General features: G+C 44.0%; 1 protein-coding gene across 3 annotated transcripts in view; it reads right to left on the bottom strand.

Moving 5' to 3' along the window:
- The window catches only part of LOC124610394 (carnitine O-palmitoyltransferase 1, liver isoform), a 172,188-nt gene that overhangs the window by 133,222 nt on the left and 23,865 nt on the right, over positions 1 to 15,101 (bottom strand). For 2 of the 3 annotated variants that reach the window (XM_047140154.1, XM_047140156.1), the window contains exon 1: positions 10,266 to 10,391. The exons of the other annotated variant lie outside the window; for it this stretch is intronic. The gene's annotated coding sequence lies outside the window, so the exon portion shown is untranslated. Of the gene's footprint in view, positions 1 to 10,265; positions 10,392 to 15,101 lie in introns of those variants that run through there. 3 annotated transcript variants of the gene reach the window in all.

Genomic DNA, 15,101 nt, shown 5'->3' with positions numbered 1-15,101 from the left:
CAAAAGAACCGTTATTTGGAGTTTTGTCCGCAGTATGTTGTGCTAGTTGTGAGATGAACAAGAGGGAACCTCATGTGGGACGAATAAGCTTCATACTGCTGTGGAGAAGCGCCCCGCACGTGCTGGCTCGCAAGTCGCGAAGCGTGACCCAGTGCTCAGGCGCCGCCTGCTATGCGCAGGCGTCGGCTGACGTTCGAGCTGAGGATACACTCACTCCCCACCAATCCGCAACCCAGTGCTACTGATCTTACTGTCCAGGGAGACGGGCACGTGGAGTTGCATCACTACAATGTCGTTTCGATGGCCCGTTCGCAAGTAGCTTCCCTCTTATAGTTTTCAGTTACCGCCGGTATCGGCTTCATTTAAGACAACATCTGAATCCAGTCTATGAGGTTCGACTTTCGTCGGTAATCATTTGACACAGTCATGCGACAATGACCGCAACACTAACTTTTATCTGCAGTTTTCTACATTTTACTGCCATTAAAAACATGAAGCAAACTGAGTATGAAGCATCCAGTTTGTTCGACACAGGCTTCATTTGAAAAAGGGAAACACATAATTTAGGTCAAATTTCTTCCCAAATGAAATGCTTTCTTCTAAAAACACACTGAAGTGACGAAAGGCATGGATAGCGATATGCAAAGATACACACAGCGCTAGTATCGTATACACAAGGTATAAAATGACAGTGCGTTGGCGGAGTTGTCATTTGTACTGCGGTGATTATGTGAAAAGATTTACTGCGTGATTATGGCCGCACGTCGGGAATTAACAGACTTTGAACGCGGCCGGCCCCTGTGGTCTAGCGGTTCTAGGCGCTCAGTCCGGAACCGCGCGACTGCTACGGTCGCAGGTTCGAATCCTGCCTCGGGCATGGATGTGTGTGATGTCCTTAGGTTAGTTAGGTTTAAGTAGTTCTAAGTTCTAGGGGACTGATGACCACAGATGTTAAGTCCCATAGTGCTCAGACCATTTGAACCATTTTTTTGAACGCGGAATGGTGGTTGGAGCTAGACGAATGGGACATTCTATTCCGGAAATCGTTGGGGAATTCAATATTCCCCGATCCACAGTGTCAAGTGTGTGCCGCGAATACCAAATTTCAGGCATTACCTATCACCACCGACAATGCAATGGACGACCGCCTTCACCTACTATAGATAGCAGCGGCGTCTGCGTGGCGTTGTCAGTCTTAACTGACAAGACAAGCAACACTTCGCGAAATAACCACAGAAATTAATGTGGGACGTACAACGAACGTATCTGTTAGAACAGTGCAGCGAAATCTGGCTATAGCAGCAGACGATCGGCGGGAGTGCCTTTGCTAACAGTACGACATCATCTGCAGCGCTTGTCCTGGGCTCGTGACCATATCGGCTGGATGACTGGAAAGCCGCGGCCTTGTCAAATGAGTCCCGAATGTAGTACTGATGGTAGCGTTCTAGTGTGGCGCTGAATCCACGAAGCTACGGTCTCAAGTAGCCGACAAGGCACTGTGCAAGCTAGTAGTGGCTCCATAACGGTGTAGGCTGTGTTTACATGGAATGGACTGGGCCCACTGGTGCAAGAGAAACGATCATTGACTGGAAATGGTTATGTTCGGCTACTTGAAGATCATTTGCAGCCATTCATGGACTTCATGTTCCCATACAACGATGCCATGTCACCGGGTCACAATTGTTCGCGATTGTTTAAAGTACATTCTGGACAATTCGAGTGAACGATTTGGTCATGGTCCAACATGAATCATATCGAACTTTTGAGGGACATAATCGAGAGGCCAGTTCGTGCAAAACATTCTGCATCGGCAAGACTTTCGCTATTATGGATGGCAGTACAAGCAGCATGGCTCGATATTTCTGCAGGGAGCTTCCAACGACTTGTTGAGTCCATGCTACGTCGAGGTCAGCACTACGCTGGGCGAAAGGAGGTCCGACAAGATACTAGGAGGTATCCCGTGACTTGCGACCTCAGTGCAATTAGTTGTTCCATCAACAAGTGACAGAAGAATCCATAAACAATATTTGCAGAATGAGATTTTCACTCTGCAGCGGAGTGTGCGCTGATATGAAACTTCCTGGCAGATTAAAACTGTGCGCCGGACCGAGACTCGAACTCAGGACCTTTGCCTTTCGCGGGCAGATTTGTAAATGTGGATACAGATTTGTAAACGTGCTGTTCTTATTTCACTGTTAATTTGCATATTCGGTTTCCGCTGCTCAAGAAATAGGCGATCTGTTTATGCTGTATGATGCTAGTACCCATTTATTATTTCGGATATACCGAACATCTATATGGTCAACTACTGAATACTGAAAATAGCTGTACAATTATTGTTATGAGGTATTCGCCATCATGTATGGTTCAAGACTCGTTCAATTTTCTACGGACTTTTCTAATCACACGGCTGCCTCGTTGGTAGAAGACGACGAAAGACAAGAAGACGACGAAAGACAAGAAGACGACGAAAGACAAGAAGACGACGAAAGACAAGAAGACGACGAAAGACAAGAAGACGACGAAAGACAAGAAGACGACGAAAGACAAGAAGACGACGAAAGACAAGAAGACGACGAAAGACAAGAAGACGACGAAAGACAAGAAGACGACGAAAGACAAGAAGACGACGAAAGACAAGAAGACGACGAAAGACAAGAAGACGACGAAAGACAAGAAGACGACGAAAGACAAGACGACGACGAAAGACAAGAAGACGACGAAAGACAAGAAGACGACGAAAGACAAGAAGACGACGAAAGACAAGAAGACGACGAAAGACAAGAAGACGACGAAAGACAAGAAGACGACGAAAGACAAGAAGACGACGAAAGACAAGAAGACGACGAAAGACAAGAAGACGACTCCAGCAGTTGCGCTGGCGGCGCGAGCGGCAGAGAGCAATAACCCGCTGTCCTCAGCGATGCAGGAAGCGCTGAGAACGCCAAGGAGGCCGGCAGCGAACGACCTCTAGGGACGGCGGCACGGGGAGCTAAAGCGGTGCCAGTTTCGTTTGGCTCACACTCTGTCTCATTCACAGACGTTACTTAGAGGAAGTGACTGACCGACTGAATGACTGCGCACTTCCGTAGGCGAAATGTATACATGCGGACAAACATGTTCAAAGAATAACTTTTCTAGTTCTCCTACAGATTATTACTGTAAGTGGGAGAAGGATAGGTGAAGCACTTCCTCGATTAATCAGAAATGGGGAAGGACTTATTTATGTTCAGATCGAAGCAAATTTTCAAGCTTTCGCCTGAATCGATTTATGGAAACCGCAAACCTAAATATGAATGCATTGACACGGATCTAAACATGGGGAGAAATCCCACCATCGTGAAATAATTGATGTAAGGTCATGAAATTTCGGGACTACATTTGTCTAGGTAACGTATTTAAGTGATAAAGTTGCAAGTCCAAAAGTTAATGTAAGGTTGGGAAGACTCATTGCAAATGCGAAATTCTGCTACATCAATAACCAGTGTAACCGACAGAAAGTTGTATGCAAGCACACAATTGTATCATATAAGTGCCGGATGTCAGTTTGTGGGATGAATTTCCATGCGCGGGATTAGTCGAGCGGTCTAACGGCGCTGCAGTCATGGATTGTGCGGCTAGTCCCGACGGAGGTTCGAGTCCTCCCTCGGGCATGGATGTGTGTGTTTGTCCTTAGGATAATTTAGGTTAAAAAATGGCTCTGAGCACTATGGGACTTAACATGTGTGGTCATCAGTCCTCTAGAACTTAGAACTACTTAAACGTAACTAACCTAAGGACATCACACACACCCATGCCCGAGACAGGATTCGAACCTGCGACCGTAGCGGTCACGCGGTTCCAAACTGACGCGCTTAGAACCGCACGGCCACACCGGCCGGCCTAAAATGCTCTCGCTCTCACCTAACACATTCTAATTGCAAACAAGTGTGATCAAAATTCTTAACTTAAAGAGTGATGAAAATTCTTAATTTAAACACAGCGCAATTTTTCTAATGCACAGCATACTGCAGGGATTTCACCGTACTTTAGAATACTTAAGTCACTGAAGGTATTAATTACAGTCAGTCGTCTGGTAATCTCTTAGCTCCTTCCTCATCAGAATCCGTGAAATACATTTAAGTTCTGGTGCTGCCATCCGCTACGTTGATAACGAGTCGATCAACAATAGCACACACGAGGCCACCCATGCGCTGCATTTTCTCCTCTGCTTTTTACGACATGCCTTTCTATATCCCGCCAACGTTCGACAGCGCCGTATGAAAAAGCTGCGTGCGTTAGTTCCAGTACATCTGGAAGCTTAACAGTTTTGTTACTTGTCGGGCCAAATCCCTTAACTTGGCTCCAGATCAGTTTTGTTGGATTATTATTGTAATGGTACAATGGAAAATGTAAAAATGCAGCATGGGGTATGGTGTGCCCGAGGCTGTGAAACGGATTGTTTTTCATGTTTATACGACACTTACCACTCGGGTTCATGTGATACGACATCTGTGGTATAAAACAATGGACATATTGCAAATAAAGAGCATTTGATTTTTCATTTTTGCCCTAAAAATAAAATTGTTATGTTTTCTTAATTTAAGCAACCTTTGTTAACAATATTTGATAAAATTTCGATAATTAAGAATTTAGATTTGAAATGAAAGCAGGAATTTCGCGTGCAATATGTAATTAGAAACAAGGAGGGGGGCTCTATTCTTTAAAAAAGATGATGACTGTTTCAATTACGAGATATAAGTATTTCAAACGAAAAAAAGATGAATCTGGCTAGACATGAACCAGCGATCCACGAATTGCACAACATTATCACGCTACGGTGTGCTGCGGTTTATGACCGATCATCGCGTTTGTGGTTGTTTACATCAGGTTTATTCTTATGATGAACAGAGTATAGTGCTAGCGCACGGGAGGTGCACCGTTTGGCATGCCCCACTTGACAAACCAGTTTTTCCGTTGCCGTTGCACCCAGACCAGCAGAGTACATAGCTGCGTAAGCGCGACCTACAGGTCTTCTAACAGCTGAGGATAGTGGCAGCAGCTCCGTCTCAGCATTTATACAGCATTTGCGTTATTTCTAATCATACTGCTACGAAGTAATGTGAATTCGCAACCATGGCAACGACGACACACACAAACTAGGTATGCCTAACCATATTGGTGAAGGCTGTGCGTACAGCTTTGATATTCACTGTGCGACTTTAGTATTGCATGAGGAGTTACAATTTACTTCTGAAACATACAAAATGCATTTTAAAACAAGAAAAGTAAATTGGTATAGGCTTCCCTCTCTTTATAAATAAAAACGACCAATCCACAGGAACGGGAATTGGCTGGAAACACACGCATTTAACGCACAGAAAACACGTTCCACTCTATAAATTATCATTGAAGGTCTGTATTCGCTAATCAGTTTGTTCAAAAGTGTTTCTGTGGTCCACATGACATGTCCGGCATGCATGAAATAAATTCTACATTTGATCAATAGTTACTCAATGACAAACCAAATTACACGGTCATAATCAGTACGTCGTGATGCCCACGCACGATTTAACGATAACTTTTAAGACATAGTGACATACGAACAAAGAGACATAAAAATTTGTGTGAGAGGTTCTACTTCAGCAAATAGTGGACAGCTCCAGCAGTTGAGATTTTTTATATAAGAACTCATTTAACAACTGCAAGTAAATACTCACTCAGGAAGCTGGAAATGTCTCCCCTACACCAACTCAGGTCACTGAAGTTATTTTGTGTACTCACGTAAGAGGTAATGTTGGGGGCAATATAGGGGTAGTCAGCCTCTAAATTGAAAAGCGAGCTGCACTCGAGGTGGGGGAAGGCGCCTTTCCGGGTAGAACGCGACAACTGCCGTTCACTGTAGCGGTGTAGAACAGTGTGCAGAGATTTACGTAGATTCCGTGCATATGTTTTTGTTGCATTTGTATTACTCTGTTATCAGTTCATATCTATATTCAATGTAGTGTTAAGGCACTTCGTGGAAAATAAACACTCCCCCCACCACCACCACCACCACCACCACCACCACCACGGGAGTATTTAAGCGCTGCGTCGACGGGGATTCATAAGGCGAGCTGGGGAAAGGTCGATATAACTTTGTGAAATATCCTGAACTTACTTTCTTTTTACTTAGCGTGGTACGGAGAGTGGGGTATCGTCTGCAGGAGGGAAGTGCATAATCATAATCCGGCGACGTATCTTCCCTCATGCTTCTAACCTCCAGCCCCGCCTTTCCACCCTGTTAAACCCTAGAACACGACTTAGCCCTTAATGCGGCTCTCTGCACTTACATGTGGTACACATCTACACTGTTTCTTCTTAATCCACTTCACTGAATAATAAACATCAATTTTATACCATGAAAACACTATTTTTAAGAGTCAGCGACTCTTCCATCCCCTGCAACGCGAAACCTCTTAGTCTACAGGAAATATGAATAAGACATCACACCCCAGCACTCAGCACTTTTATAGTATGTTGTTTTTGACGCTCGCCACTCCTACTACACTAAAATGTGAGACTACGCGAACTTTTTCAACAGTCGACATTTTTTTAGGTCTTCATTATGTGAGCTACAGTACTTTCATAAGCGAAGTGTTTATGATATGTTTAACCCGTAGAGTAGCTGCACGTATGCAACTGACACAACCACACGAAAAGCCTTGAACTCAAAAGTTTTAAAACTGTATAAGGATATTTTTATTTATTCAAGGAACAGGGTCGCTATTATCTATTCAAGGAAAAGGGCCGCTATTATCTCGGAAAAGACTTCTGTACGACTTTCTTCCTTATTAAAGAATACTTACCTCCTTCACAATTTTAGTTTCTTACTCACTTAACTGCATATTATCTCACAAGACTGCATCTTAATCACTAAAATCGGAGTAGTTTCTCTATATATGGCATAAATCAGCTCCTGTATGCCACATAATTAAACAACGACTTCCTCATTATTCGGTTACTTACTTTTTTTTTTTTTTTTTTTTTGCCACTCTCATGTTCCATTCCTTCCTCATGTCCTCTTTCAGCGATTTCCCTTGTTACTCCTGTCGTTAGTTTCACCTTCTTATGTTCACATGCTTTTTTTTGTCGTTTTCTATTACAATGCAATTTTTACTCAAACTCCATCTATAGCGCCCACGGTCCTGGTTAAATTTGTTCATTAAAAATTTACCTTACCAAGATATTATTACGATCTAAATGCTTATCTTGTCATTATTATTGTACTCATCAACATTCAAAGAGTATTCTGATAATTACGACTTTCAGTATTTTGTGAAATCAGATGTGATGCTATATGCATAGGAGGCAGAAGAAAGAATACTTTGCAAGATGCTCCTTAGGAGTTGACTGCAACACAAAAAAGGCTACAAATGTAAGGTTATAGCACCATTTAAATGAAAATATATCACACAAGTAATTGCAAAAGGAATTAAAAGATATTGTGAAAAACTCAATAACTGTGATATACGTGACCCATAAGAAAATTTACATTTCGATATTTTTCGTTTGTACTCTAAAGAGTGCTCTTCCTCTTTTGTTACTTAATTAAACAGTTGTTTTCTTCCATGGCGGAAATATTTGGTTTAACACGTCGAAGGCATCACTACAGAACTACAAAGTTCAAGCGAGCGGTAGGTTTCGGTACTGTGGTTCGTTACCTAAGGTGATTCGAAGGTTAGGTGATTCTACTCACAGCTTTGTCTCTTCGTAGACAGAGGTCACTTTGGCGGAGGGCGCCTCTGGCAACCCTTGAGGTTGATGAAGAATGATTTGTACAATCGTTCTCGAGACGTCATGAGGCTTAATGACATGCAAACACCAGTGTCATCGTAGTTACACAATTCTTACCTAATTGCCAGTGTACCAATTACTGATAATACTGAAAGTCTTACAAGCACATCTCTCATCAAGCGAAAGAGGATGAGAACACCACAATGCTTACTTGCCATGGTCATGTTCGAGGCTATATTCATTTGCTTTATACTAACGTAAGAAGTGACTCTTCCCCCCTCCCCGGTAATGTAAACAACCGGAATTCATTACAGCTGTCAATAACGCATTAGCTCAGCAACAAGCGCAATGCTGTGAAACCGTTTTTGAGGTTCATACTGTAATATCGATGAACGCTGCCTTCACGCCTTCACCTTCACGAAGTGTAACCGTGGTCGAAGTAAATTGCATGGCGTTGCTATGCAACGATGGCCGCAACATGTAAGCATAGTGGCACAGTGGAAGTGGACACTGCCAAGACGTTTTCTATTCCGAGAGCGGACCGGAGGACTTCGACTCTTGGGTTACGGCATATCTACATTGAAAGCTACTCGCCGAAACATAAATACAGCGACTTTAGCCCTAATTTTAAACTGAACAAGAAGAAGAGAGAGCAGTGAACACATGCAATAAGCACATACAGCACGTGAAAAGGCAACTGTCTTGGGGAATTAACAGCGGGAACTATAATAAGTTTTAATTTACACCTACCAACAACAAACTGCACCTCGAATTCTCTAGCGTAGAGAATCAACTACTCTGAAGTGTGATTATGTTTAATCGCTCACTTGTGGACAAGATCAACGAGTTATTTTCTATGCCGCCTTTCTATGTTGTGAAATCCTAACAAGTGTTACATACATATCAAAACGAACACGCGGAAGATTATTACAAGCGAAACGGATGGACACTGAATAATCAAAGAGATCGATGCAGTTACTGAAGTAGAATCTTGAGGAGATACACAAAAAATGTGACACTTTTCCCACACCCAGTCTTTCAAAACGTTATCGTGATGATTTGGCTCGCTTCGCGGCTCCGCAGCAGTGTGTGTGTGTGTGTGTGTGTGTGTGTGTGTGTGTGTGTGTGTGTGTGTGTGTGTACGCCCTCTGGTATCCACACAGCTTTTCTCAACCACGGAATTGGGGCAGTGGCCAGTGATAGCACCGAACGGCAACGACACTTCATGGAAGAAAACAATCGCTGCAACGATTCACTACGTTAGCAAGGTTTGAAAAGCGGCCGAATACTTGTTAACTACGGGTACGGAGGCGCTGGTGTCACTACTAGCTGGAACAACGTAAGGTGAGAATACGGGGCTTTTACTCGGAAGAGACGAACCCACGAGGCATAACGCTATTCGCCTACTTCCGAAGCAAGTCCTGCACACTTATCTAGACCACTGCTTAGATAGTTCCGGCACAGCACTACATATAAAATATCAGAAAAATTTACGTTATGTCTCCCAAGAAACATGTCCAGTTTTCTACAAATGAATGTTATAAATTCATCCCGAAACACCCTGCTACTGCGTTGCTATCTAATGCTGACGGAAACACCCAAATTATATCGAATGGATCAAAGCTTGCAGTGCGTCCCATATAAGTGAAGGCATTTAGTGTTTTACGAAAGGTTACATTTCGAAACTAGATTACCGCCAGTGGAGGAATATTTTGTTCTTCAAAATGATACGAGACGTAATGCTCCCTAACATTTGCTGCGATACTTTTTTAAATAACTTAACACGGATTGGCGTTAAATGAGAAGGTGAAGGAACCGGCACTGCATAGCTTATCATCTCCACTGTCATGTAAACATGACACGACGGGAATGAGGTCTGCCCTTCTTACACAGGACCATTTGTTTTCCTTACGGAGATATTAACACAAATTGGTATCTTTACGTCTTCCTGTCAAATATTAGTATATTTCGAATTCTGTTTAGATAAAGCATACCGTTCCGTTGAGTGATACCAGGGTTGCTGCAATGCTTCTGCAGATAAACACATCATCACTTGTCGAAACGTTTCAAAAATATGACATGTGTACACACTGTGTATGCTCACTCTCAGTCTTCCTCCAATGTAGTTCCTACGTACAGGTACGCAGCTTGCCACAGTTTCGTTTCGGAAGCGAATTGCTATAAATGTATTCAGGGTAAATTAGCATAGTTATATCATATTGAAACCATCACCAGTATTCACGAAATTCCTAGGCCCATGAAAACCGACACATTTGTTAAATGTTTCCTGGGCTAAATTAGCACAGCAAAATCACACTGAAACCATAACCAGTATCGACGTAGCGTAAGGTAGTGAGTCCAGAACAACTGTAATACTTGTTTGAAGTAATGAACGGTACGTATGACAACGACAGAGGATACAGTTTATCGGATCTTCATCTGGGTTGCCTACGCCCAGGGGCGCGTTTCCCGCTGACCTGCACATGCCTGGTGGCTGGGCTACTACTCACTTTGTAGGTGAACAGGTGGCTGTCGGGCTGGGCTGCGCTCCTGTTCCTAGACGCAGACCGCTGGCGGCCCGCACAATGCACGCACTCGCAGCGCCACAGACACTCACGCACTGAAGCCGCGCGGAGTACCGCCACGCGCGTGCCTCTGCCCCCTCCACCACGGAGCCGGCTGCCCCCTCCCCTCAACAGGCGGCTTTCTAACCGCAGCCGCCACGTGCGGCGTGCAGCGTTCCGTCCTGGAAAGCTGGCGGCAGCTATCTCAGAAGCGCGTCATCTTGTGACGCCAAACTTCACTGCAGCAGATAATTTTCCAGCTGGTCGCGCACGAAGAACAGTCGCCTAAATACATAAGGATTCACTTCTTGATAACTAAGAAAACTTAACTGAATGCACCGTGCTTTTAAATGTTCCTCTCCTTCCCTTCGAAGAAGCTTGTTGCACTCTTCTCTCACGTCCAGACGATGAGGGACCCACGTAATGCTATTAACCAACATCATAATCCTACGGGTAGTGAAGAAAACACTGTTGCCAAACGTCCTTCACTATTATGGCCATTAATTTGTTTAAACACGAATAGTCAACCTCGTTTTAGCACGCCATCCAAGGTTAATTACAATCTACATTTGGCACTGTTAATAGAGTAAGAATAATCTACAGATTGAGCATAGTTAACAGCGCATATTGACAACATTATACCGAAACAGCCATGTGACGTTGGTATGAATCTGTTATTTATATTTTGCACTAAGCCGAAACTTTTGAGGGACAGTAACAGTGCCAGACTGTTGTTGCTGTCGTGGCAAATCTTAATTCCTCAGAGGAGGAAAAGCTGCTTTTCATAGTTAAAGGGCGATTTGTGCGTCGATTAATATCGAGACACATTGCAATAAAGGCATAAAAATGTAGGGTTAATTTATATGGCTACATGCCTACATATTTACAAAACAGCTGCTGGAGAAATTCGGTAGTGCAGGAGCATGCTGCCAGTCAAGCTGTTGAAAGCATGCGTACATATTTCAATCAGTCGTTTCTTTCGCAGCAATCAGTTTTCCAAAACATAGCGCTTATTTCAAAGTAGTCAAAGTTTCCATGTCGCAATGAATACAAGCGATTCATATTTTAGTTTTTGAAAGAATGAACAAAGATTAGAAAGATTCAATAAGAAAGTAAAAACGGGAGAATTTCGCCCCTTAAGATCCTTCAATGTGTTGTACACAACGCTAATTTGCTGTATGTCCTATCTCCATAATATAGGACACTTTCACTTTAGCGTAGGAGGAGGCCATTTCGCAATGCCACTGCAGCATAATTTATTAATACAAAGACTAGAAAATACGATAAAGTCCAGTAAAAAACCTAAAAAGTTGTGCTGGCTATATCTTCTTTCCCTGTTAAAACAGGGATATCTGATCTGTGAAATTTGTCGCGAATAAGTGACATGCCCTTGAGTTGATCTCTTCGAAGTTTTAAGCCAAGTTCATTCCATACATGGTTTGCAAATTCTTAAGGTATCTAACATCTGCAGTACTTTTGAACGAGATCTGTCTGCAATACCGACGTAATTATATTTAAAGTCTACAGGGCATTTACAGCTAAACCTTAAGCCGCGCAATAGTCGCGTGCCATTTGGTGGTAATATATGTTGGCGATGAAATCTGGATGCTCATTCCCTAGATAATGTTACTCTACAGTCCTGCTCTACTGGTTTGAGCTCTGCTGCTACAAATAACTGCACTCAGACAAGCACTTATTCGACCACTGGACAGAAAGATACACGCCGCTTCCTGTATCCACTTAGTCACCAATCTCTCAAGTCTGAGCACAATGGTGAAAAAGACAAGAATCCACAGCCACATTGTGTAAACATTTTCCACCCCCATTCACTCCACGTCACACAAAATGTTTGTAACGCCTAACTAACTCTTTGTAATCCCGAGTTCGATTCCCGATTTCTCTTGTTCAAAGCAGCTCCTGCAGATTGTTCATACTTCAGCCATTCAGTCAGTCTTCACTGTGTTTACAGAATGATTCACTTTTACTTCATCGATGAGCAGTCCTATGGGTGACGACCCACTTCTGTTAAGCTAGATTCCACTACCTGGTTGGTTGCAAGAAGGGGGGGGGGGAGGGGGGAGTTAACGGACAAAACGGCGAGGTATCAGTCTAGAGATGGGTCATCGGGAGTTAGTGATGTCAGCCAGAATTTTGATCGAATTATGAAAGTATGTAGGGATGATAAATTAGAGGCATTGAAAGCCATATTGATGCCGGAGTTGAGAAATAAGAGATCATACTATACGGATCGGGACGGTATGCAGGATAGGGAGCAGAAGAGAGCTCCCCCAGAACTCCTTTATGGCGAGAGAAAGCTCACCCGTATCTGACTCTCCGCCAACCCGACTAAGGAGTAAGGCAGTTATGGTGCAAATAAGGCCTTATGGCACGGATATTCGCAATAGTAAAAGCGAGAAGTTTAAAAACGTAATCAACATCAATTAAACTGAAAACAACAAAAAAGATGAGAGACATAATCTGATCACTAGGTGGATGGGGACCCCAAGGTTCTGCATGTAACGGGCGAAGTCCCTCCCACAGCTGTTCTCTTATCCGTTCAAATTGTTACCGATGGGAATAACATCCACTGCCTCGGAGGAAGAATAATAATCCATTCAACTGTTCTTTCATAATCAGATAGCATCAAAGATGAAGAATCCTTAAAGTCTTTTCGTCATTGGAGTGCTATCCCTAAAAACAGGGCCAACCGCTTCTAAAAGCCATTAAAACAGTGTAGAAGAGGGATGACCAAGGCAGCTGGTAGAGGACATAGAGTAGAGGGTTCTCCAGACACAGCATGCGGCGGGAAACGCCCCAATCCCATCTACTCTGACAGCGTCCAAATGTAGTTCAAAACTTTATATCTGAGAATGAAACTCACTTTCTCTCAGGGAAAAAAAACTTCAACCGTTTGTACGTCGCCCGCCAGTGTTCAGGCTGAGAATATGGACGATCACGCTTAGCATGGAGAAGCAAAGGTAAGGGGCATTTCCCAAATTGTGAACTGCTTACTGTCTGTGAGGCTCCGCGATGACAACATGGGAGTTACTCAGTACATAGCAAGAAACTATGGATTAACCTGATATGACCTATGCGGAGGCGGTATGTAACGATGGTTTCCTTCCGGGAGGAACGGAAGGGGAACGCCATACAAGAAAAGCCTCCTTCATAGCGTGGAGTTTATTTGAGGGTGCTGTAGCCCACCAGATGAAGTTCCATCTCCAAGTAAGGAGAGATCTTACTTCCCCCGCAAAGGAGGATATAATGTAAAATTAGTTCGAAGATCGTATCACTTTCATATCTTCCGCTTCACTACACGGTGCCTAATAGCAGAGCTGCACAACGCCATGCATCGAGAACGTTTTCCAGATCGCCTAAGTCCTTCACATACAATTTTCGTTCGATTAGAACAACGGCTGCGAGGAACTGGTACGTTTGGAACTAGAAGGCTTAAGAGTGGTTATCCACCGACGCACACCTGGGTTTGTGGACCGTATGTATAAAGCATGCGCCAAAGGCACACCTTGTGCAACAAACAGCAGCACCGGTACAGCACACAACTCAGAGCTCATTATCTCCATTGTGAGCGTACAACGAAGCGGGAGATTTGAAAGTGATTCGATCTTCAAACTTATTTTACATGCAAACGGTCCATTTCTCGACATGGGCTACTTAAGACAACTTTATCTACTCACTCTCTCTACAAACACTAGAAACTTTTAATAGGAATTGTGAAACCCGCTGTATAATACGGCGTGATGGCGGGTAAAGGAGAAGGAGATATCTTCAACGTGGCACTCAACATTTCGACATGTAGCTGAATAAAAAGAAAACACCAACACTGTCGCAAAGTGAGTCTCAAGTTTTTCAGAAAGAACTGAAGCATGGTATACATACCACTTGAAGGAGTAGAAGCGGAACAGTTGTTGAGCTTTGAAGACGCTTTAGACTACGAAGCTCGACCCACACTTGGGATGATGAGGCACACGATGAGAAGACATAGCGCTGCCAGCATTCCTTCTTACTTAGTCAGCGAGCCACAGCAAGGAGTCGCTTAAAAGTTCGTGAGCAGGGTGGTATGTGGAGGAGGTCGCTTTGGACATTGCAGAGCCCTTAGACGATCCTGAATAGATATTGCTATGTCTTTGGTTCGCCATGGCACTGGTCGACTGAGGACACGGGCTATAGAATGGGGAGTTCCAGCGGTGCGAGTGATCGCGGGGGGACGTCTCAAACAATCCCGTCGATGCTATGTGACAGAGAGGGGGGCGATGGAGACAGCTGAGATCTACAACCGCCAGCTGGCTCTGCAAATAGGTCAACGTGGTAACTGGTCTGTCGGGCGGTGACAAGGAAGTGGCAGGATCGTCGGAAAGTGGTCACAGTCACAAAGACCGTCGTCTAGCGACCATCGTAGCGAAGCCACGAGATTGAGGGACGAGATCGTAAGATGAGAAGACATAGCGCTGCCCGCATTCCTTCTTACTTAGTCAGCGAGCCACAGCAAGGAGTCGCTTAAAAGTTCGTGAGCAGGGTGGTATGTGGAGGAGGTCGCTTTGGCCATTGCAGAGCCCTTAGACGATCCTGAATAGATATTGCTATGTCTTTGGTTCGCCATGGCACTGGTCGACTGAGGACACGGGCTATAGAATGGGGAGTTCCAGCGGTGCGAGTGATCGCGGGGAGACGTCTCAAACAATCCCGTCGATGCTATGTGACAGAGAGGGGGGCGATGGAGACAGCTGAGATCTACAACCGCCAGCTGGCTCTGCAAATAGGTCA

Source organism: Schistocerca americana, chromosome 1 (assembly GCF_021461395.2).
Source record: "Schistocerca americana isolate TAMUIC-IGC-003095 chromosome 1, iqSchAmer2.1, whole genome shotgun sequence".
In the NCBI taxonomy this organism is placed as follows: domain Eukaryota; kingdom Metazoa; phylum Arthropoda; class Insecta; order Orthoptera; family Acrididae; genus Schistocerca; species Schistocerca americana.
Note: the sequence above shows the minus strand (reverse complement) of the source record. Positions and strands in the feature narration are given on the sequence as shown.